The 23,309-nt window shown below is 42.0% G+C and overlaps 1 protein-coding gene across 4 annotated transcripts in view; it reads left to right on the top strand.

The window, feature by feature from the left end:
- The window catches only part of LOC135555573 (histone deacetylase 5-like), an 85,696-nt gene that overhangs the window by 33,064 nt on the left and 29,323 nt on the right, over positions 1-23,309 (top strand). The gene's annotated exons all lie outside the window — the stretch shown is intronic.

Raw genomic sequence — 23,309 nt, 5'->3', positions numbered from 1 at the left:
GTCTTATGGCTTGGGGTATAAGCTATTAAGGAGCCTTTTGGACCTAGACTTGGTGCTCCAGTACCGCTTTTTGTGCGGTAGCAGAGAGAACAGTCTGACTTGCCTAGTATAGTTTTTTGTTGTTGTAATAATGACAATTACAACAATACTGAATGAACACTTATTTTAACTTAATATAATACATCAATAAAATCAATTTAGCCTCAAGTCAATATTGAAACATGTTCAATTTGTTTTAAATAATGCATAAACAAAAGTGTTGGTGAAGAAAGTAAAAGTGCAATATGTGCTATGTAAGAAAGCTAACGTTTCAGTTCCTTGTTCAGAACATATGAAAGCTGGTGGTTTCTTTTAACAAGTTTTCAATATTCCCAGGTAAAAAAAATTAGGTTGTAGTTATTATAGGAATTATAGGACTATTTCTCTATACCATTTTGTATTTCCTTAACCTTTGAATATTAGATGTTCTTATAGGCACTTTAGTATTGCCAGTGTAACAGTATAGCTTCCGTCCCTCTCCTCGCTCCTCCCTGGGCTCGAACCAGGAACACTACGACAACAGCCACCCTCGAAGCAGCGTTATCCATGCAGAGCAAGGTGAACAACTACTTGAGGGCTCAGAGCGAGTTAGCGCGCGCTAACTAGCTAGCCATTTCACTTCGGTTATACCAGCCTCATCTCGGGAGTTGATAGGCTTGAAGTCATAAACAGCGCAATGCTTGACGCACAACGAAGAGCTGCTGGCAAAACGCATGAAAGTGCTGTTTGAATTAATGTTTACGTGCCTGCTCCTGCCTACCACCGTACCGCTCAGTCAGATACTTAGATGCTTGTATGCTCAGTCAGATTATATGCAACACAGGACACGCTAGATAATATCTAGTAATATCATCAACCATGTGTAGTTAACTAGTGACTGTGATTGTTTTTTATAAGATAAGTTTAATGCTAGCTAGCAACTTACTTTAGCTTACTGCATTCGCGGAACAGGCAGTCTCCTTGTGGAGTGCCACGAGAGAGGCAGGTCGTTATTGCGTAGGACTAGTTAATGTTGCAAGATTGGATCCCCCGAGCTGACAAGGTGAAAATCTGTCGTTCTGCCCCTGAACGAGGCAGTTAACCCACCGTTCCTAGGCCGTCATTGAAAATAAGAATGTGTTCTTCATTGACTTGCCTAGTTAAATAAAGGTGTGTATGTATGTATGTGTCTCTCTCTCTCTCTCTCTCTCTCTCTCTCTCTCTCTCTCTCTCTCTCTCTCTCTCTCTCTCTCTCTCTCTCTCTCTCTCTCTCTCTCTCTCTCTCTCTCTCTCTCTCTCTCTCTCTCTCTCTCTCTCTCTGATATAGTATATATGTATAGAGAGATAGATCTCTCTCGTGTCTCTCTCTCTCTCTCGTATCTATCTCTCTATGTGTGTCGGAACTGTGATCCAACCAGGAATCACTAGGGCCTTTCATGTGGCCCAGATCCTTATTGAGATGGAATGTTTGATATATTTATTTATTTAAATCGGTGCCCAAAAATACCGATTGTTATGAAACCTTGAAATCGGCCATTCCGATTAATCGGTCGACCTCTCGTTTGGACCATGATCGTTCATTGGTGATGTGGACACTGAGGAACTTAACTCTCGACCCGCTCCACAACAGCCCTGTTAATGTGGGCCTGTTCAGTCCTCCTTTTCCTGTAATCCATGATCAGCTCCTTCATCTTGCTAGACTAAGTGGTTAGACTTGAGATCAGCATACACTTGGATATCTGATGTAGCTGATATTGGCTTGGAGGTCTATATCATCATTAGGCTATATCGTTGTAACACACCATGTTAAGTCACTCGTATGCAAACATGTATCTGTTTCTCCCTCCTGGTCATTTCACTTGAACATGACATTCAGTGACCAGCCTGTGACTTCATTATGATATCTGCCTCTGCCTGCAGCTGGCTTTCACCACCCTCAACTTTGCCTTGTACTTCTGTACAGTGGTCAGATGTCTATGCTCACTGGATGAGGTAGAACATTGATTTGTTCAAGTTTCTTTGAATGATGCTGCGGTGACGTCAACAATGGATTGATGTGGCTTATATGGGGTCTAGAACAAGGTTGCTAGGACACAACACACTTTCACAGTCATGCCTTTTAACCAATTGGTTTAGTGGCACAAGGTGCTTTGTCACAGTTATGCCTCAGTCACTAGTCACTACCTTGTTCACTGCCCTGGTCCTCCTTTCGCCCATGTGTCACGAAGTGATCACAGTAATCACATGATGCAAATTGTACACGGTTGTAAAACGTTCATCTTTAAAAGACTGTCAATTAATCAGGCTGAGAAGGCAATAGGCTGGTATTGAAACTTGTTCAGTTCTTGCCAACTGTACCATGACTGTTGCAGTCCAGCTATACAGATAGTAATTTAAAGCCATGCATGGTCTTAGGCTCTGGGCCAGTTGCTACATCAAAACGGTTTTGGAGTTTGCAGATGTTTTTCTTAGAGCGGGGTATATGCTAGTGCGAGGCTACGCACTGCAGCCAGCTGCTGGGGGCTGCCCACAACCCTCACTGCAACAGGGACCTGTAATTATAAAGAGTCAAGTGCAGACGTATGCGTCGGAACTGTGATCCAACCAGGTATCACTAGGGCCTTTCATGTGGCCCAGATCCTTATTGAGATGGAATGTTTGATAGTCCCATTCACACCGACAACCCCTTTCTGAAACAACCCATGATCCCACCATTAGCCCTCATTCTTCCACTCTATGCAGGGAAGGTACTAAGCTTGGCTGGTTCCTTGGATATGGTGGTTGATATTTTGAATAGGAGCTAATTTAGTAGGCCTAATCTTTTTTAGAAATCCTTGATTTTTAGTTTCAATTTGCCATGTTCAAATTAGGTGTGCCTTGTGATGGGCCTAATTAAGGGGTTGTCTTTAAAAAAAGCCTCTTGTCGTTTAGTCATACTCTGCTTGATTTGTTGTGGTCCTTGTTCTGACGGATCCAAAATGGCTTAGTCCATTCAAACCGCATTGTGAATCATATGGGACCTTGGGTAACAGTTTTTATGTTGAATTTTCTGTGTACATTTTCAGTTTCAAGATGGATGCAAGAGTTATGCAAGGGGATGTGAGGGGTAAAAATGTATGGAGGGACTGACTGCAGAGCAGGCCTGCGGTTTTCCAGCTGTCCTGTACAGGAGTCTGTTATAGTCTACTCCCCACAAGTAGAGGCCCTTTGCTACCCACCAACAATGATGTGTGGGAGAACATTCACCGTATTAAGTTTGTTTCCTAGAGGCTGCTAATTTGGGACAAATTTAAATATAGAATTACTCCCCCCCCCCCCCATCACCACCAGGGCTTGTCAACCCGCAACACTCTCCCCCCTCTTATGTTCCAGTGCTATAATGAACGCCCAGGCATGTCACGCCTGTTTACCAGCCAGGTGCTGTGCTCCCACCCATATTTGGGGGGTGTGTGTGTGTGTGTGTGTGTACCTGCGTGGTGTGTTCCCAGACAATAATCTCTTACCTACCTACATTGCTACCTGCCCTGCACGCCATTATCAACGGGACGTGTCACAGATACTGTCCTGGAGTTGTCTTCACCTCAGCTGGCTGTCATGAAGCATTACCTACTGACCAACAGTCTCTGACAACCTTGGCTCTAGATATGCTATGTTGTTGAGCTGACTAGCGTATAATTAGACATCACGTAATAATAAAAAACGGCTTATTGTGTAACTTATTCCACCTGTCTTGGTCAAATAGAGGTCATATCTGCTGAATCCTTTCTCTTAATCAACTCTTATCTAAAATAATTTCAGATTTTTAGATTGTGATGGGCCCGTAACCGATCAGAAATCCTTATACATCAATAATAGGAATGTACAAACATTTTATCCCATACTAATGCTAAAAATAGCGCAATGGGAGTCGACTCCTCTTACCTGATATTGTTAGTGGTAGTAATTAGAGTGTAGTCCTATTTAGAGGCAGGATATTTTTGCAGAAAGCATTCTGAGTGTGTGCACACAACCGTTCAAAAGTTTAGGGTCATTTAGAAATGGCCTTTGTTTTCATACATGAAATGAGTTGCAAAATGAATAGGAAATATAGTCAAGATGTTGAAGGACAATTATTTATAACCTTGTCGAGCTTTGCTTTTGTCAAATAATCCTCTAGTTGCAGCAATTATAGCCTTGCAGACCTTTGGCATTCGAGTTGTCAAATTGTTGAGGTAATCTGAAGAGATTTCACCCCATGCTTCCTGAAGCACCTCCCACAAATTGGATTGGCTTGATGGGCACTTCTTACGTACCTGCTCCGACAACAGCTCAATAGGGTTGAGATCCGTTGACTGTGCTGGCTCCTCCACTATAGACAGAATACCAGCTGACTGCTTCTTCCCTAAATAGTTCAGAGCTGTGCTTTGGGTCATTGTCCTGCTGTAGGAGGAAATTTGCTCCAATTAAGCACTGTCCACAGGGTACGGCATGGCGTTGCAAAATGGAGTGATAGCCTTCCTTCTTCAAGATCCCTTTTACCCTGGACAAATCTCCCACATTACCACCACCAAGCACCCCCAGACCATCATATTGCCTCCACCATGCTTGATAGATGGCGTCAAGCACTCCTCAGCATCTTTTCATTTTTTTCTGCATCTCACAAATGTTGTTTGTGATCTGAACACAAACTTAGATTTGTCTGTCTATACCACTTCTTTCCAATCTTCCTCTGTCCAGTGTCTGTTCTTTTGCCCATCTTAATCTTTTTATGTGCCAGTCTGAGATGGCTTCTTTAAAAAAAAAAATTTAACGGGTACTATTTTAATGAAGCTGCCAGTTGAGGACTTGAGGCATCGTTTTCTCAAACTAGACACAAAGAATGTACTTGTCCTCTTGCTCAGTTGTGCACCGGGGCCTCCCACTCTTTTTTTATTCTGGTTAGGGCCAGTTTGTGCTGTTCTGTGAAGGGAGTAGTACACAGCGTTATACGAGATCTTCAGTTTCTTGGCAATTTCTTGCAAGGAATAGCATTCATTTCTCAGAACAAGAATAGACTGATGCGTTTCAGAAGAAAGTTCTTTGTTTCTGGCCTTTTTGAGCCTGTAATCGAACCCGCAAATGCTGATGCTCCAGATACTCAACTAGTCTAAAGAAGGCCAGTATTATTGCTTCTTTTAATCAGCACCACAGTTTTTTAAAGTTTTTTTTTAGCTGTGCTAACATAATTGCAAAAGGGTTTTCTAATGATCAATTAGCCTTTTTAAAATAATGATAAACTTGGATCACACAACGTGTCATTGGAACACAGGAGTGATGGTTGCTGATAATGGGCCTTTGTACGCCTATGTAGATATTCCATTACAAATCTGCCGTTTCCAGCTACTACAGTCATTTACAACATTAATGTCTACACTGTATTTCTGATCAATTTGATGTTATTTTAATGGACAAAATATATATTTTTCTTTCAAAAACAAGGACCTTGCTAAGTGACCCCAAACTTTTGAATGAGTGTGTTTGTGAGAGGTCAGGTGATATTTTATAGACTTCTATGAAGCCCTAGGTTCCCCAGAGTTGTGTGTGTGTGTGTGTACATAAGCCTAAGATATTTTGGTTTCTAGACCAAATCTGGATACAACTATTGATGCTCCCCTCCTAACATTCAAAAGCCCCAGACGGGCCTATACAATAATGTGCAGCTTTGCCCGACACACCCGGGACAGGGATGCAGGACTACCTCAATAGGAAGTGTCCCATTGGTGGCGTGGAGGGGCTGTGGGTGGGGGGGTGGCGCACTGATGCATTCATCCTGGCTGACACCAGAGATACCCTGGCGGACCTGCTGTCCCCAGACTCTCCTTACCCACACAGAGTCCTCTGCCGCGGGCCAGGGAACTCCAGTTGGTACTCGATCTGCTCTCCAAATATTGATTCATGCATTTGTGCTGAAACTGTCACTGAGCGGAGCTCCCTCTGGGAGGGACCAGAGTCCTCTCAGCACGTTTTGCCTCCTGCATGTGATCCCAAGGACTGTCTTTTAATATCTGTTTGAAGGGCAACTGTTATAAAATGTATATCCAACAGAAAGAGAATGTTAGGGTGTGTTGATGTCTGCATGTGTTATTGTGGTGTTGGACAAATTCTTGGGAATCCAAGGTTAGTGGTTCGTAGCAATTGACTACATTACAAATCACTGTGGTGACGCTTCAAACCCAAATAGTATGGCATTGTATCGGTACGTTCCATGGGCACCCCAGATGCCAAGGACGGCAGAATGCTTTGCTGTTGAATCCAGCGGGAGGTGGCACACACTTCAACCAATCATGGTTCTTGTCTCCAGTACACTGGTATCACGTGTTTCTGTGTGTGAACATGTAACTTGATCCTGCTGCAGACTCCACTGTTGTGGCTGAGAAGCAGCGAGGCCACAGGGGTTCTATTTTAGCTCCGAGAAAGTCAGACTTCATTAAAGGCTGGCGCTATTTATATCGCTGACAAATAAAGTTGTGTGAATCCTGAAGGGGCCCATGATCACTGCTTTGAGGCCAGGGGGATTGGTGAGGGGGATGGTGCCCTTTTTTGAGCAGATAGGCAGCTGAAGGACTTTCTCTGGACTAGGCCACAATACACACACATTAATATCAAGAGGCCTTTACTGGCTGTCTTGGTTATGCCCAAGATAATTTGTTTCTAAGGTTGAGGTCTATGATTTATGAATAGAAATGTTTTTTAATACAAATGTTTTCCAGGGCTCCCTTAAGAGAGTATGACACTAGATTTTTGAGCTTCAAAACAAAAACTCACTTATGTTTCAGTGGCACACTTTGTAAAATGTGCCACTGCTAATACGCAGCTGCAGCTCCTCAGCGGGATCATATTATTACTAAATAATCACGTGCGTCACTATAATATGCTGGTCTGTTTTTTGGGGGGGTTGTATGTATGATCTATTTCAACTGGGATATGTTCAAACTGAGCCAAACCCTCCCATACCGCTAAAAAGTGGTATGAAATGAATTCCGCACCACACATAGAAGTTTACCCAGAAAACAACATTCCTCTCATGCAAGCGTTTGACGTCAATGCCGGATCATTTATAGAACATGTAAACAGTGGCAGACTCAGGTCAGTGCTTAGCGATGACATTTCATCGTCTCAATGTTTATGCTTTACATAATTTCCCCCTCCTCTTTTCAAAAGGAAGGCTATCCCATGTGAGTAACAGAAATCAACCCTTCAGGGATTGTATCCACCACATTGTGCACCACAGTGTGTTTGTGTAGGCTGCTTCATTTGAAAGGGACAGTGTTTGGAGTGTGCTGGAGTAGGGTGCCTTATGTCCAGGGATCAACATTCTTTATGGTTCAGGTAAAACGGGAGACAACAGGGGAGCTGTTTGCTGTTGGAAAACTCAGAATGCTCCCAGAATTTTCCTTTAAAATTCTTTAGTCTGGGTGAAGGCCTGAATTTCATCTAGCCATGTACCCATCCCATGACTATCCGGGCAGCAGCAATCTGTAATCCGCTCCAGGCCCATTACTACATGGCGATCACCAGTTGCATACCAAAGGGAGAATCAAAGGAACAGGCAAGCTACTGGGTAAATGTTAGCTTACATTTTTTTTTAACCTTTATTTAACCAGGCAAGTCAGTTAAGAACAAATTCTTATTTTCAATGACAGCCTGGGAACAGTGGGTTAACTGCCTGTTCAGGGGCAGAACGACAGATTTGTACCTTGTCAGCTCAGGGGTTTGAACTTGCAACCTTCCGGTCACTAGTCCAACGCTCTAACCACTAGGCTACCCTGCCGCCCCAATGCAAGCCATAGCAATAAGTTATAGACTGTCTCTCTGCCCCAAGTGTCTTTTTTGGGCTTCCTCAGAAGAAACTACTAGTTTCTTGTTTTCCCAGAGCAAGGAGCTACCCCTGCAGAAGGCCTGTCAAGGCTTTGGGGGTTCCTGAGGCACATAAATCACACAGGCTATTTGCAACCTCCTCTCCTATTAGCATCAGGATGAGGCTCCGACCGCTATAAGACTGTTCCAAAGGACGTAAATATAGGCTATCACCCTGCCTGTGCTCTCTCTCCCTTGTCTTTCCCACTTTTTAAAATCTGGGCACCATTTTTGTCCAAACTGAACAGATCAGGCCAGCTTCCGTTTCTCCCCTCTCTCTCTTCGCCATGTGTGGCTAACAAGGAAAGGACGCAAAGCAGATTTGTCAGGGCAGCCTACCTCATGTTGCTATGTGCTATTTCTGGAAAGCAATATTCATGCTCCCCCCCCCCCCCCCCCCCCTTTTTTTGTGTCTTGCTTTACTCCCTCTTTTCTCTGGTCTTTCCAAAGTGTAGTTGGTGTAGCCTTGCTAAAGAAAATAACCATGACGTAAGCTGCACCCTCTGCAAAACAGTCTTAAAAAAAGAGACGGGAAAGAAAGCTTGTAACAACTCAAATAATAAATGGCTGCACTTCAAACTGTAAGTTCCTAGCTGAGTGCTTTACTATTAACACAGCCGTGCATTTGACTCATGGACAGAAACGACACAACAGTGATTTGAATATCGTGTTTAGCTATAGTTATCCTAATAAAACTCTTAACAAGACCTGTACTTTTTGGAGTGTGTACAAAGTTTGACCATTTTGTCAAACAAGCAGATTGTACTTTTATTCCAGCACACTGTGGGCCAAGTCATTGTCACCCCCGTTTTTGTTTTTATGGTGCGATAAGCTTCGCCCATATTTCAGTGCTGTCTGAGAGCCTAATGAATGCACAGTTTGAAGTCCGCAGGGCGAGCGTGGTGTGATTTTTATTAATGGGTGTCCTTCAGGTCCCTCCCAGGGCCTCCCACCTCGCTGGTGCCACTCCGCTGGCCACCTTGAGTCCTGTCTGATAGAATAAAAATCAGTGTACCGGCATGCAATGAGCTCTCTATTCGGTGACATTGGTGTGATTAGACAGAGAACTAAGTTTCTGATGCTTATGTTCAATCACCATAAAATCGCCAGTCCACACACCTTGGAAACCAACAAACTGTTTTAATATCTGTAGGGATGTAACGATCGGTCCCATTTCAAATGTTTTAAGATACGACCGCATCGGTTTGCGGACCCCAAACCAAATGTAGCATGCATGTTTTCAGCATGTTTTCAACATGTTTTCAATGTTTCGAATCGCTGATTCACAAATTAGTTTTGCTCATGTTACTTTTTCTACCTTCCTAAAATACCTCATCTTTTGTGACAACTGATGCATCCTCTCCTTCAGTGTCGAACTAAGCATGTAACTGCGTTGGCAGTCATTGATCTACAAGTAATTTCGCATGTCGAACAATTCAAGGGAGTATCAGTAGCCTAGTGGAACTGCGCACTGTGCCAAGCTTTGCACTCTGACCAATTAAAGGTAGGAAGCCTGTTCCTGATCTTGCAACTTAAGCATTCATATTCTAAAATGGCTTGTGTGATATTGGGCTTTATTAGTTGAGTGACAGCCTATGTAATTTGCTAGGTTATTGTTATCTATGCACTGTTGAAAATGTGTTTTTACTGGAATAAAAGTAAGCTACTGTAGACACAACTCATCTGGGTACACCTGCTGAACGGGGCTTACAATAGACTTAATTTCGATTTGTTCAGGTTCACCGTCAGCAATATATTTTTTTATCAGTGTGTATGGTCTTTTAATTATTTTATTTTTTAAAGATATACATGATAAAGTTGATCATTTCATAACAAGGAATCACTTGCGAGGTGCACTGCATGGCCTAAGCAGGAGGCGAAAAGAAGCTTACTGAACTTCCAAATGGTCAAAACCATTTTGATTTTGAGATATGGGGTGAAATCCAAAATTGTGCTATATTCATTGGGTATGTCATAACTAAATTATAAATATTGATACATTACCAGCTCAAACACTTAATCTGCAAATATGACGACAAGTTAATTAGTGGGTGACTGTAATTTCATAACCAAAGTGGGGCGACATAAAATATGAAAGTGGTAGATGCCGAGTCTCCCTTAGGGCTCAGATCAGGTGCCTACATGACATTTTTTATATTTACCCTTTATTTAACTAGGCAAGTCAGTTAAGAACAAATTCTTATTTACAATGACGGCCTACCCCGGACGCCGCCCTATGGGACTCCCAATCATGGCCGGATGTGATACAGCCTGGATTAGAACCAGGGACATGCAGTGCCTTAGACTGCTGTGCCACTCGGGAGCCCGTACCGTGCCTTCAGAAAGTATTCACACCCCTTGACTTCTTCCACATTTTGTGTTAGAGCCTGAATTAAAAAATGTATTAAATTGAGATTATATTTTTTCACTGGCCTTCACACAATACCCCATAATGTCAGTGGAATTATGTTTTTCGAAAATGTTACAAATTAATTAAATGAAAAGCTGAAATGTCTTGTGTCAAGAAGTATTCAACCCCTTTGTTATGGCAAGCCGAAATAAGTTCAGGAGTAAACATTTGCTGAACAAGTCACATAATTGCATGGACTCAATCTGTGTGCAATAATGTTTAACATGATTTTTCAATGAATACCTCATCTATGTACCCCACACATACAGTTGTCTGTAAGGTCCCTCGGTCGAGCAGTGAATTTCATACACGGATTAATCCACAAAGACCAGGGAGGTTTTCCAATGCCTCGCGAACAAGGACATGTTATGGTAGATGGGTAAAAAAAAGCATACATTGAATATCCCTTTGAGCATGGTGACATTATTAATTACACTTTGGTGTATCAATACACCAGTCACTACAGAGATACAGGCGTTCTTCCTAACTCAGTTGCCGGCGAGGAAGGAAACTGCTCAGGGATTTCACCATGAGGTAAATGATGAATTTTTAAAACAGTTCTAGAGTTTAATGGCTGTAATAGGAGGAAACGGGGAATGGATCAAGATTGTAGTTAAGCCACAATACTAACGTATAGTTGATGGAGAGAAAAGGAAGCACGTACAGAATAAAAATATTCCAAAACATGCATCCTGTTTGCAACAAGGCACTAAACTAACACTGTAAAAAATGTGACAAAGCAATTAACATTTTGTCCAGAATACAAAGTTTTATGCTTGGGGCAAAATCCAATACTACACATTACTGACTACCACTTGCCATATTTCCAAGCATAGTGGTGGCGGCATCATGTTATGGGTATGCTTGTAATTGTTAAGGACTGGGTAGTTTTTCAGGATAAATTAGGAATGGAGCTAAGCACAAGCAGAATCCTAGAGGGAAAACCTGCTTTCCACCAGACACTGGGAGATGAATTCACCTTTTCAGCAGGACAACCTAAAACACAAGGCCAAGTCTAAACTGTTGTTGCTTACAAGAAGAAGACGGTGAGTGGCCAGGTTACAGTTTTGACTTAAATCTGCTTGAAAATGGATGATGATGATGATGATATTAGTAGTTTAACTAGCTTGTCCTGTGTTGCATATAAACAATGCGGTGCCTGAAATTGTCACTTCTCTTGCATTCAGTGTAGGCAGTCAGGCTATATGCAGCAGTTTGGGTCGCCTGGCTCGTTGCGAACTGTGTGAAGACCATTTCTTCCTAACAGAGACGGTCATTTATTTTCCATAATTTTCCATAATCATGACATTGTGCAATGTAACAGCAATATTTAGACTTAGGGTTGCCACCTGTTCGATAAAATACGGAACGGTTCCGTATTTCACTGAAAGAATAAACGTGCCTCTAAGAACATACAATAGTCAAAGGTATATGAAATAGAAATGGTATAGAGAGAAATAATCCTATAGTAACTACAACCTAAAACTTCTTAACTGGGAATATTGAAGACTCATGTTAAAAGGAACCATCAGCTTTCATATGTTCTGAGCAAGGAACTTAAATGTTAGCTTTTTTACATGACACATATTGCACTTTTACTTTCTTCTCCAACACTGTTTTTGCATTATTTAAACCAAATTGACCATGTTTCATTATTTATTTGAGACTAAATTGATTTTATGTATTATATTAAGTTAAAATAAGTGTTTGTTCCTTCAGTATTGTTGTAATTGTCATTATTACAAATATATAAAAACAATTGTCAGTTGTAATCAGTATCAGCATTGAAAAATCATAATCGGTCGACCTCTAGTCAAGGGGTATGAATACTTTCTGAAGGCACTATCCAGTATCTCTGGTTATACTCACGACCACCGGTCGTTGCACCTAGCGTTACTGGTGCAGACTTGGGGACTGACGAACTCCAAGCGCCTATTCCACATACTAGCTAGGTTCCTTCGGCAGGGCATGCAAACCATAGATTTTTGGCTGTGGAGGCATGGTCTAGCTGTGTAGGACACCTGATCCTTTGAATGTGTTGGGGGTGATGAAACAATGGCACCACATTTTAATGAAGGGAAGAGAATTGGTCGGCGGGCATTTTGCACTTGGAGCTTGGCAAAAGTGGGCATGATCTGTTGACAATTGTAATTCAAACCCAACCCTCATTTACTCGTGACGCACTGAGATTCCAAACAAGACAGATTTTATGACCAAATTATTCGATTTACACTTTAGTCAATTTTGACACGGGAATAAATGTTTCTGACTCTGTTTTCAAAGGGATTAGTTTATTTTTTTTTTTAGGGGCAGTCGCTCTTTAATGTGTTTTTCCACGTATACAGATATAGCGAGATCAAAGCCTGTACTCTGGAACGCCGTATTCCCTTTGTAGCTGCCTCTGCAGCATCAGCATCCAACACGAAGATGGCAGGGATGAGCTGGAAGCTAGAGCAAGCAGCAATCAAAAATGTGGAAAAACCCAAAATAGAAGCTTGCGCTTTTAAAAGCGCAGTGTGCTACCCCTTCTCCCCCCCCCGAGTGCATTATTAATCCAGGGTTATTTATAACCGACATTTTTCGCAGGCAGACTTTGTTCTGTCACTGCTTGTGTCTAATCTCTGCTGGGAGCGCGGGAGAGAGAGAGTGAAGAGGGAGAGAAGAGGGTTGGGGTGCTCTGAAAATGGTGGAGAAGAAGGGAAGGGTTGCAGGTGTAGGGAGAGTGCCGTTGGCTCGAACTATAGATGGAAGCCCAGAAGCAGATGTAGGCTTTACTATGATGCAGCCATTTTGCTGGATGAGAGGGGTTCCTCAGAAGGAAAATGTACAGTATCAATTGAAAATGTACGTACTTATTGCATGTAAAGCCGCAACTTGAAACTAATTGAACCCTTTTACAAGAAGACCAAAAGACACTTAATTACTGACAGGTTTATTGGGGCTCCTGAGTGGCGCAGGGGTCTAAGGCACTACAGACCCTGGTTCCAGGTTGTATCACAGTCTGCTGGGATTGGGAGTCCCATAGGGCGGTGCACAATTGGCCGGGGTAAATTGGTAGGTCATTGGTAGGTAAATTGGTAGGCCAACAATTGGTAGGGTTTGGCCGGGGTAGGTCATTGTAAATAAAAATTTGTTCTTAACTGACTTGCCTAGTTAAATAAAAATAAAAGTGCCAATGTCAAACACAGCAGGGGTTCCCACTAGATCCCCTGGAGTCTAAAATGCTAGTGCATCCGCTTAGCAGCAGCGTGCTCGCCTATTGGCTGACTTTAATGGATTGCATAATTCATGACGGCAACAAAATTCTCATTGATATTTTGGTCGCTGATTGGATGGATCAAAGAAGTCTTACACAGGGGACAGGGGGGCACCCTGGATGTCAAACTCGTTCCACCCTTATTGTACTGCTATGCTCTCCTGGCTTGTAGCTCTCCTCTCGTCCATCCTTGTCTGGCCAGGGCCTAATTCATTTGATTAGGAAGAAAGATTTCCTCTGGTCCTCTCTCCAGAAGACTCACATCCTCCATGAAAAAGGGGCAGAGGAGGCACAGTCCATGCCTTTGTGTGACAGCGTCTCGTATAACTAACGGCTTTGAGTGGAGGTTTAAAATGACGCACAGCTCCGGAAGAAAGGGAGTGGTTGGCATAATTAGGTGACACAAAGCTCGCAGTGGAGTGTGTAAGCTAGAATACTCCCTTGGGCGATGGATCTTTCTGTCTTAATTGGGAAAACTTTATGTACGAAAACCAAAGTCTGTGGCAAACCAGCACAGCCATCTACTCGTCTTCCTCTTCCCAATGATGGCACACAAAATAAAGCATTTAAATAGACATTTTTATTCAGTCAATTGCACTGCACTGTAAGGCCTCATCAGTCGTAAGAGTGTTGAACATAGTTTCAATATTAGGTCTACTCGTGTTGCCTGTTGGCAAATGCAGGGACACTGTGTGAATACAGTATGTTTTGATTTTTATCACAGACTAGATACATTGCTTTTGCTAAGTAAACATTGAGCTAGCCCTAAATCCTGTGTACTTTTTCTCCATCTCCCTCTAACGTGTGTGTATAATATACCCTTTATGCAAACCGCCATCATCACGGGGGGCAAGGGGATTGCTATTTTTTAGACTCTCTTTTCCAGGTGATTACTGTAATCCACAGTCAAATATAATCTGAGTAAATTTGAGTGCTCTGTTTCCTGTCCCTCCCCCAGGGTATCTACCCTTTCATTGATTAGGCCTAGTTGGCTTCCTTGTCCAGAAATGTCCCTCCCACCTCTTCCTCTGTTTCTGCCTTGAAACTCCACACAAGTGTTAGGCAATACCCTAGTTTATTTTTAACGAGGAAGTACCCCCACCCCTTGCCTCTTTTTTTTTTTTTTTCATCTTGTCAGGTTGCGAACACTTTGTTTTTTGTTTTTTTGTACTCTTTAAATTCTGAGGTATCTGTTTCTCCAAGAGCATCCTCCCTGCTTTCTGTAATTATTGTTTAAGGACTCTGTTTGGGTTCGTTTCCTTGTCAATCATTGGCTCATTGGTGAAATTAGCATAATGACAACATCTTTAATTAAATAATTCAAAAACCTTTATTAATGCAATTGCATACAGAAGTTGACAACAGGAACATAACGCATGTTTCCGGGTAAGTTCTGCATCAAAGAAAAGGTCCCATGTTATTTTATTAAACCCAAAGTCCAGCCCTTGAAGATGTCACTGCCTACGTTATCTTTTACTCATGAGACCAAAACCATGCCTACTCAACACTAAAACTCTTTTTATATAGCTATCTAAAAGCTTAGCAGTAAATGTCCAAGTTGATTTATAGTGGAATGTCTAAATCATTTCTTAGAACTCAGCGCAGTGTAAGAGATGTCTTCACAGTCACACATTTCTCAGAGGGGTCTCTTTTTATAAGCGGCAAAGAGACCAGAAAACAACTGTGGAACAATACTAAACCTCTATAATGAATATATATTGTTAATCTGTAGGCTAGGACCCTATAAATGTAAGAAGGGCAGGGTCTTATAACCCACCCCACCTTCATTTAAAACAACATAATCAATAATTATAATACATCAAACATTTGGTACAGGCCCTATCATGACCCCTAGGTGAACCCCCTTCAACTCGTGTGGCAAAGAATGGAGCTTTGTTGTAAACTAGCTTAGAAATTACAATACGTCTCTGGTTAGATTGTAGAATTCTTAGTGGAATATTGTGATTTTAACTTAGAATAAGGTGAGCACAAGCATAACTTAAACAATTCCTGGTGGATACTGTTACAGGATAGGGGGTGTATGCGAAAGCCATTTGGTTGTTTTTGTCGTAATATTTCTAAATGGATTGCTTCATCATGGACCATTTAAAGTGTGTACATTTTCATTGGTGACGTCTGCAGACACAGTCAAATTGCATCCATTTCGGTGTGTCTCGTCACTGTGGTTTAATTGGATATGGCCACAAATATAGTTTTTAGGGACCTGGAAATACATTTGGCATTGTCTCCATGTCTCTCAGCCACCTCCTGGCTGGCCCAAGTCCTCACTAATCACAGGGCCACCAACAGCTTCACCCAGATGACTGGGCTGTTCCTCCTCTCCTCTCTGCCCTAGCCTCCTCCCTCTCATCCTCTCTTTTCCTGTCAACACAAAAACAGGGCCAAGGATTTTACAAGCAACTTTTTGCCTCATTTAAAACGAGAGGCCATATTATTTTTATTTTCTTGGCTGTTCAAACTGACATTTTTAACGTCCCATTTCTGACTAAAAATAGTCCGTTGGTTCCTGTTATCTTTCACTTACCACCTTTTTTTTTTTTTTTTTTTTTTTTTTTTGTCGTCTGGTTTGTTTCTTTTGAAGTAGACTTCTGAACCAAAGTTGAAACCAGAAGTTTAGCAACCGTCTGTCTAGGACAAGGTGGTGGAGTTCTTGGATGAGAAATTAACGCCTCAAGCATATTATCACCTCGATAATCAATTGGGCTAGGAAGAAATGTATTATTCATCTATAATTAACCATGCAGCACCTCATAGAGTTTCTTTTTTTTTGCTGAAGAGTTAAAGCCACACCTGTTTGGCACATAGCTGATTTGCTATGGGACTGATGGTAGTTCCTTCCGCCTCAGATGCAACTCCCCTGTGAGTTCTCCTGGCGGCTGTTCCCTCGTTTGATAATTTGGGCCGATCATCAAAAGTATCATTTCTCAGACTGCTCTCGAAACGGAGTGGAGCAGGCATCACAATTATTTCTTTTGAATGCACAATTCACAGCCAGACAGTGTTATTAAAGTATTTTGTGTGTCTACAAATTCATTGAGGATTTGAACACTGCAAAGGAGCCCAATACCTCTGTGCACATTGGTTGTTGTCAGAGTGGTGCAATCATGTCACACCAATATTGGTGTAATTTTTATTTTATTTATTATTTATTTAACCTTTAATTAACCAGGTAGGCTGGTTGAGAACAAGTTCTCATTTGCAACTGAGACCTGGCCAAGATAAAGCATAGCAATTTGACACACAACACAGAGTTACACATGGAATAAACAAACATACAGTTGAGAATTTAACGATGTCTATATACAGCATGTGCAAATGAGGTAAGATAAGGGAGTTAAGCAATATTCATTATTGGTCATTATTGACGTATAGAGTTCAGATTTGTAAATAGATTTTTTTGAACGGAAGGCCTCGTGACTATCATTTGGAATACCTGGTACATCGCAATAGGCACGCTCCCTTTGGCTCATTCATTCAATGCCTTCTCCCCCATATTCTCTTTGACTGAGGTGTTTTGGGTGATCGATGTTAAGCTCATTTGGTTGGCTGGCACCCAACAACCAAAGCTTTCCTGGCGACTTAAGAAAGGGACGACATTATGTCAAATGGCTGACACACACACACACAATTGTCTGGAAGATTATATTTAGAAGCTGACTGATAAAGGATAGTAATCTTATTTGGAATAAGCTGAAAGCTTCCGCCAGACCTCCAACAGAGCTATTGGATCATTACCCTGTTAACTCTGCACGTTCCAATCAGCAAGCTCTAAGGTGAAAATCCTGCCTAATTCTGTGACATACAATGTGAATGTACACTGAGTATACCAAACATTAAGAACATCTTCCAAATATTAAGTTGCAAGTATCCTATTCTCTGGTCTACCTCGGAGGCCTAATCCCAAAGTCCTCCAAATCCTAAACCTCTGGCCTTAAGTACGAGAGGCAAGCTGCTATTGTGCTTTACAACTGTTATTCCACTTTACCGTTATCAATATCCATTTTATATTACCTGCATTAGCAGTTTTACAATCTTTATGGGTCGTGGCTAACTTAGGAGTGAACTTAATCGCTTGTAGAACAAAAAAAAACAGATTTAAGTATTTGTTTCGCTCCCGAAATCATTTGTTTTTGCATTTTGACAAAGGCCTCCCTCTAAAGCACAGTTATACCTACTCATTTACCATCCAGCCTGGCATAGCTATCCAACTCCGCACTCACCTGGGAGGGAGAGCAAGAGGAAGGGGGTGGAGGTGGTGATAGAGGGGCAAAAAAGGGAGACTGAGGAATGAAGGACAATGGGGAAGGTTCAGTTCCAGGGCAGGTTTACTTACATTGATACAGTTAAAATTGGATAAAATTTAGTTTCAAAGCATGCTGTTGCAGCCGCACTCGGCAAAGACCAAAAAACACATTCACCTGAGATGATGTCATAAATAGATTCAGACCCTAGTGGGGGGGGAAGTGTTAGTTACATATCGCAATATATTATATCGATATTTCTACCTGCGCCAAAACACAGGTATTTTTTTATCCTATAGCTTGTTTTCCATCTTTTTAAATAGTGATCTAACATGTTTTCAGCACTGACTGATCAAAATTTGTTTTTTCATGCTCTCTCTTCTATCTGCAGCAGTTGTATAGGGTGGGCTGCACCAACATGGATTAACTCTTAAACTGGCTTAAATCAAGGTTTATCATTTAATCTTGTTGCACAAAGTTTTTCAACCTAGTTTTAAATTAATCATAGTTACATTTAATCCTAAACTAAGTTTAATTTGGACTTATTAAAACAATATCAAATGTAATGTTGCTCCATTGTTTTCAAATAAATGTTAAACTTAGTTTAAGGATTAAATCAAAACTACCACAGGAGAAAGTTTAAGTTAATCAAATGTCAGTGTATGTGCTTTATTTTCAGTAAGATACAAACATGATAAAAAATGTATCACTCAACTAGCTGGCTCACTGACTGTGGCAGGTAGTCAAGCTGTTATGAGCTTTGGGCCAGTAACCCGAGCCGACTAGATGAGAATCTGTCTGCGCCCTTGAGCAAGGCACTTAACCCGCATTGCTTCTGTAAGTCGCTCTGGTTAAGAACGTCACCTAAATGACTAAAGTGTCAAATGTAAATGTTAAAAATGTATTTAATCATTAGCCTGAAGTGCAAACTCACTGTGATTGCTAGCTAACAAACTAGCAATGACCTGTGCTGGTTTGTTTCTGTAGAAATAGAATTTGAACATATTGCTTTAGTAAATCCATTATAACACGGGTCATTGGGTACGTTCGTAAATTCACTCTGGCTATCTGGTATCTTTTTGTGTTTTTATTAGGATCCCCATTAGCTGTTGCTAAAGCAGCAGCTACTCTTCCTGGGGTCCACACTAAACATGACACAATACAGAATGACATAATGCACAACATCATTAGACAAGAACAGCTCAAGGACAGAACTACATACATTTTTAATAAGGCACATGCAGCCTAAATATCAATGCATACACACAAACTATCTAGGTCAAATATGGGTGAGGCGTTGTGCCGGGAGATGTTTCTTTCTGTTTTTTGAAACTAGGTTTGCTGTTTATTTGAGCGATATGAGATGGAAGTTCCATGCAATAAGGGCTCTAATACTGTATTTTTTTCTTGGATTTGGGGACTATGAAAAGACCACGTGTGTGTGTGTGTGTGTGTGTGTGTGTCAGAGCTTTGTGTAAGTTGACTATGCAAACAATTTGGGATTTTCAACACATTAATGTTTCTTATAAAAAGAAGTGATGCAGTCAGTCTCTCCTCAACTCTTAGCCAAGAGAGACTGGCATAGTATTTATATCAGCCCTCTGATTACAATTAAGAGCAAAAATGTGCACCTCTGTTCTGGGCCAAATGCAGCTTAACTACATCTTTCCTTGTAGCACTGGACCACACGACTGGACAATAATCAAGATTAGACAAAACTAGAACCTGCAGAACTTGCTTTTTGGAGTGTGGTGTCAAAAAAGCAGAGCATCTCTTTATTACGGCCAGACCTCTCCCTATCTTTACAACCATTGAATCCAAATGTTTTGACCATGACAGTTTACAATCTAAGGTAACGCAAAGTAATTTAGCCTCTTCAACTTGTTCAACAGCCACACCATTCATTACCAGATTCAGCTGTGGTCTAGCACCTTAAGGAATGATTTGTACCAAATACAATGCTCCTAGTTTTAGATGTTCAGGACCAGTTTATTATTGGCCACCCATTCCAAAACAGACCAACTCAGACTGCAAGGGTTTCGATGACTTCATTAGCTGTGGTTGCTGATGCATATATGGTTGCATCATCATCATCATCATCATCATCATCATCATACATCGACACACATGCTATGTTTAAAGCCAGTGGCAGGTCATTGGTAAAAATATTAGAGTATCGGGCCTAGAGAGCTGCCCTGCGGAAGCAGAGCACTTTTCTGAGTGTGCCAGAGCACAGAATAACTGATGAATTTACAGACTCAACACCCGGTGTCTGTGTAAACGTGGGCAAAAAGCATAATTACATTTTTGCCAGCAGCACATAGTCACCAACGCTTCAGATAACGTGAAAACAGCCTAACCAGCTCTGTTAGCACCTCTGACCATTTTATTCACCCTTTATTCACCCTCTCATTTGTGTCTGGAAGTAGCTAGCAAGCGAGCCAACATTAGCCAGTTACCTTGGGTGCTTGAGTGCCGTTGAGGTCAGAACGCTCGGATCAACCCTACTCCTCGGCCAGAGCGTCCAGTGTGTGCTCTGGATGCTCCGAGAGTGAAACGCTCTGATTTTATGATTGCCCAGAGTGCATACTCTGGCACTCCAGATTGAATTTATGAACACTCCTGTAGTTTAGTGATTTATTCATCTAGTCTTTAAAAAGTAAATGGTGCAAAACATCAGCTTAATTATAAACCTAGTTACAAACTCTAGATTAGGTCTAATCTAGGATTAAATCATGAGTGAGCATTATGTTTGGAACATCAAATTGCAATAAAGTCACTATCATTCATATATATATATATATATATATATATATATATATACATACATACATACATACATACATACATACATACACTGCTCAAAAAAATAAAGGGAACACAACACATCCTAGATCTGAATGAATGAAATATTCTTATTAAATACTTTTTTCTTTACATGGTTGAATGTGCTGACAATCACAAATTATCAATGGAAATCAAATTTATCAACCCATGGAGGTCTGGATTTGGAGTCACACTCAATGAAAGTGGAAAACCACACTACAGGCTGATCCATCTTTGATAATGTCCTTAAAACAAGTCAAAATGAGGCTCAGTCGTGTGTGTGGCCTCCACGTGCCTGTATGACCTCCCTACAACGCCTGGTCATGCTCCTGATGAGGTGGCGGATGGTCTCCTGAGGGATCTCCTCCCAGACCTGGACTAAAGCATCCGCCAACTCCTGGACAGTCTGTGGTGCAACGTGGCATTGGTGGATGGAGTGAGACATGATGTGCTCAATTGGATTCAGGTCTGGGGAACGGGCGGGCCAGTCCATAGCATCAATGCCTTCCTCTTGCAGGAACTGCTGACACACTTCAGCCACATGAGGTTTAGCATTGTCTTGCATTAGGAGGAACCCAGGGCCAACCGCACCAGCATATGGTCTTACAAGGGGTCTGAGGATCTCCTCTCTGTACCTAATAGCAGTCAGGCTACCTCTGGCGAGCACATGGAGGGCTGTGCGGCCCCCAAAGAAATGCCACCCCACACCATGACTGACCCACCGCCAAACCGGTCATGCTGGAGGATGTTGCAGGCAGCAGAACGTTCTCCACGGCGTCTCCAGACTCTGTCACATGTGCTCAGTGTGAACCTGCTTTCATCTGTGAAGAGGACAGGGCGCCAGTAGCGAATTTGTCAATCTTTGTGTTGTCTGGCAAATGCCAAACGTCCTGCACGGTGTTGGCCTGTAAGCCTGGTACCAGCCTGTCTCCTGGTAGCGCCTCCATGCTCTGGACACTACGCTGACAGACACAGCAAACCTTCTTGCTACAGCTCGCATTGATGTGCCATCCTGGATGAGCTGCACTACCTGAGCCACTTGTGTGGGTTGTAGACCCCGTCTCATGCTACCACTAGAGTGAAAGCACCGCCAGCATTCAAAAGTAACCAAAACATCAGCAAGGAAGCATAGGAAGTGGTCTGTGGTCACCACCTGCAGAACCACACCTTTATTGGGGGTGTCTTGCTAATTGCCTATAATTTTCACCTGTTGTCTATACCATTTGCACAACGGCATGTGAAATTTCTTGTCAATCAGTGTTGCTTCCTAAGTGGACAGTTTGATTTCACAGAAGTGTGATTGACTTGGAGTTACATTGTGTTTAAGTGTTCCCTTTATTTTTTTTGAGCAGTGTATATCGTGAGAATCACAATACTTATCAGCACCTAAGTGTTGTGATTGTCCCTGGCAATTTCCAGCCTTATCTGACCCTAGATTACTTTTTTTAAATGATATTTTTTTATATATATATATCTCTTTAACGACATGCAACTGGAAAAATAACTGGTTTAGTTTTCCGGGCTTAGAGGTCCACTCATAGATGCCATTGCATTCAGAATCAAACTCACAAAGCAGTGCTTGTGCTTTTCAGCTAGTGCTAGCTGCTCCCTCAGTCTCCCATTTATTTTTTCCACAGGAGTTTGCCTATCTCTTCTCTCTCATTATCTGGTCACTGAGTGACTTAACCATCTGTGACACGGAATCGGTGCCTTCTCATTAGGTCCTAGCCTGCAGCTGGGATCAAATACTCTACATCCACCAATGCACTGGTGGCAGTCAACCTCTTTACCCTTGACCATTGTTGTAGACTGAGTGCTTCTCTGCCTGCCCACTAATCTCTTCCATTGTTTTTTTTTTTTTCATTTGTTTGAGATGTTAAACCTTACAGCGTCTTGTCCTACTGAGTTCTGACCCTGCACCAATGTCAAGCCTTGTGGCCATTAAGGTTTAATGAAAGGTGAAACAAATGGTTGGTGGAAACTGTCAGGTGCATTGGAAGCCAACTTTTGGCACACAATTGCCCCTTCCAATCCCTGATTTCCCTGCCGATTTTAAGGGAAGGTCGAAAACCGTAGAGTGGCCCTTGCCAGGTGGCTGTGCTTGACTGTTTGGCAGCAGCGCTTGCCAGTGGCTTTGCGGCTTTGGGATGCTGTGCGTCGTTGCCAGCTCTGTACTTATTGTATCAGAGACAAAGCTCTCGGACTGTCAGAGTGCCCTGGCTATGCCCCCATCCCGGTCTGGGCTCTGCCCCCGTCCAGGTGTGGGCTCTGCCTACTGTGGTCCTCCCAGGTTATATAATGGTGTGCTCTCTCTGTATCGATTGTCACCTTGGCTATTTTTAGCAAGGTCTGCTCCCATCCCAATACTGTCTCCGATTGAGCAAAAATGCATTCACCGACACACTAATATAGAGTTACCTAGCGTGATACAGACAGATGGATCCCTTGTAATCCATGGCGATAACATGCGCCATACAAAATGAATAACTAGTAAACCATGATTGATTCATCAGCTGATTAAGTGATGACTCAGAGTTACGCACAAACAGTCGCATTGAAACACTCTAAGACGCTCCTTCAGTCATTTAAGTATGTACTGTATAAACGTGTATATACTGTGATGAATTGTTCAGTAACCACAGGCACTCACACACTTCTGTGG

The sequence above is a fragment of the Oncorhynchus masou genome, chromosome 15 (assembly GCF_036934945.1).
Source record: "Oncorhynchus masou masou isolate Uvic2021 chromosome 15, UVic_Omas_1.1, whole genome shotgun sequence".
Classification (NCBI taxonomy): Eukaryota; Metazoa; Chordata; class Actinopteri; order Salmoniformes; family Salmonidae; genus Oncorhynchus; species Oncorhynchus masou.
Note: the sequence above shows the minus strand (reverse complement) of the source record. Positions and strands in the feature narration are given on the sequence as shown.